General features: G+C 65.9%; 1 protein-coding gene across 3 annotated transcripts in view; it reads right to left on the reverse strand.

Annotated features, from left to right (window-relative positions):
- SLC25A42 (solute carrier family 25 member 42) overlaps positions 1–515 on the reverse strand; it is a 13,683-nt gene extending 13,168 nt beyond the window's left edge. Inside the window, exon 1 of one of the 3 annotated variants that reach the window (XM_027909704.1) lies at positions 481–515. The gene's annotated coding sequence lies outside the window, so the exon portion shown is untranslated. Of the gene's footprint in view, positions 1–129; positions 149–480 lie in introns of those variants that run through there. The other 2 variants (XM_027909706.1, XM_027909705.1) reach the window with 2 other exon arrangements.
- Positions 516–2,038: the final 1,523 nt, after the last annotated feature.

A 2,038-nucleotide genomic window follows, 5' to 3' on the forward strand; every position in this document is an offset into this window, starting at 1 on the left:
GGTAAGGCAAGGCAAGGCAAGGCAAGGTAGGGAAAGCAAGGCAAGGCAAGGCAGGGAAGGCAAGGCAAGGCAAGGCAGGGCAAGGCAAGCAGGGCAGGCAGGGAGCGCAGCCCGTACCCCGCCGGTTACCGGGCCGGGCCTCTCGGCGGTGCCGCCGCCCGGGCTGGGCTCGGCCGAGGCCGCTCTCCCGGAGCTCGGGCCGGCCCCGGGCCCGGCTCCAGCCGCTGCCCCGAGCTCCCGGGCGGCCCGGGAGGGGCTGCAGCCGGAGCAGCCGGAGCCCCGCGGGGCCGGGCCAGGTCGGGCCGGCACGGGGGTGACCCCGAGGGAGGCCGGGCCAATGTCACCCGGTGCCTCCCGTCACCGCACAGCCCGGGGCCGCCCGGCCCTGGACCACGCCGAGGTGCGGCCGGGGCGGTGCCAGCGCCCGCGGTGGGTCCTTGTCCCGGCCCCTGTCCCGGCACGGTCCCGTCCCGCACTCACCCGCTCCGCTCCGCCTCGGCCGCCGCCGCCGCCGCCAGGCCGCCCCCGCTGCGCCGCGGGAGGCGGGGCCAGGCCAGCCAGGCGGCCAATCAGAGCGGGAGAGAGCAGGACGCCCGCAGAGTGACGGCTCAGGCGGCCAATCGGAGGCGGAAAGGGGCGGGGGCAGAGGGGAGGTGGGCGGGGCGGGCGGTGTGTCCGCACCGGGCGGGGGCGGCGGGGACCGAGCGGGGAGAGACGGACCGGGGACAGAGCGGGGACAGAGGGGGGACAGAGCGGGGAGGGACTGGGGATACCGAGGACAGACCGGAGATGCCGCCCGGTGACAGCGGGGAGAGCCCCGGAGATCCCGCCCTGTCCCACCGCTGATCCCGCCCGGCTCTGCCCCGGGGGCAGCCCCGCTGTCCTGCCCAGCCCCGGTACCACCTGGTCCCCGCGGTCCCTCGGGGATAACCCCCGGGCGCTGCAGGTACACCGGTTACACCAGCACCTGCTCCATTCAAGGGGAAGGGAAGTAAATCCTGTGGGGCAAAGCCCACGTTTGATTCTCCCGCAGCCTTGGTGCTGCTTTTCACCCAGCCCAGACCCACCAGCAGCCCCCAGGCTGCACCAAACGTGTTCCCCAGAGCGGCCAGTCTCTCCCAAACACGGGGCACCCCAAGGACTCGGGAGCTCAAAGGTCTCTTCATCCTCTTTTTGTGCCCACTCTGCCCCAAAGCAAGGGGGCACATTCACCTGGAGGTCAGAGCAGGGCACAAATCCCCCCAGGCTCTTCCCCCAGCAGGCAGAGAGGTGGCAGGGCAGCCTCTCCTCCCCCAAACACCAGGGTAGGAACCTCTGAAGAACACAGTGACCTTTGCTATCTGCTGGCAGAGACAGCACAGGGCTGCAGGAGGCTTTACTTCCAAACTCAGCACAGAGGCCTTTCCCCTACCTTTCTTCTCCTGCCTCAAAAAGGGCTCCACAAAGAGCCAACCACCCTTGGACATTTGTATGTTTTATAGGGTCAACATTTCTACAGAGAGTTACCACATTAAAAACATCCATTCACACACAACAGCAGCAGCAGCAGCACAAAAGGAAGGCTCAGCACCACAGCAGGGCTGGTGACGCAGCCCAGCAAAACACAGGAGCCTTTAGCTGAGACTTCAGAGCCTTTCTAGGGCCTGTTTCGCCCCCAAATCCACAGTTCTCCTCAGTCCAAGTGGTTCTTTGCCTCTCCACCACGAGTAGAGCGCTCCTGGGGGTTCAGGGAAGTGCTGCCCTGCTACGAGGTGCTTCCTGCTTCCCCACTTTGGGAACTACCACCCCCCACTGCCAGTCCCTGACCTGCTCATCCCACTGATGGAGAACACGAACCTTCCTCCTGGATGCCAACAGCAACATCCCAGGGAAGGTTCCTCTGGGCCCTGTGTGTCACTCCGAGTCCTTACACTTTGCTTTTGTTTCAAATGTTGTGTTGGCTGAAAATCCCAAACAAAGCAGCGGCACGGAGGATGGTCAGCAGTAAAATAACAGGGGGGGGGGAACGGGACAACAGGACAGAAACACATTCACAAAC

Source organism: Empidonax traillii, unplaced genomic scaffold (assembly GCF_003031625.1).
Source record: "Empidonax traillii isolate 1590-97213 ecotype Southwest subspecies unplaced genomic scaffold, ASM303162v1 scaffold2315:size121786, whole genome shotgun sequence".
Lineage (NCBI taxonomy): Eukaryota > Metazoa > Chordata > Aves > Passeriformes > Tyrannidae > Empidonax > Empidonax traillii.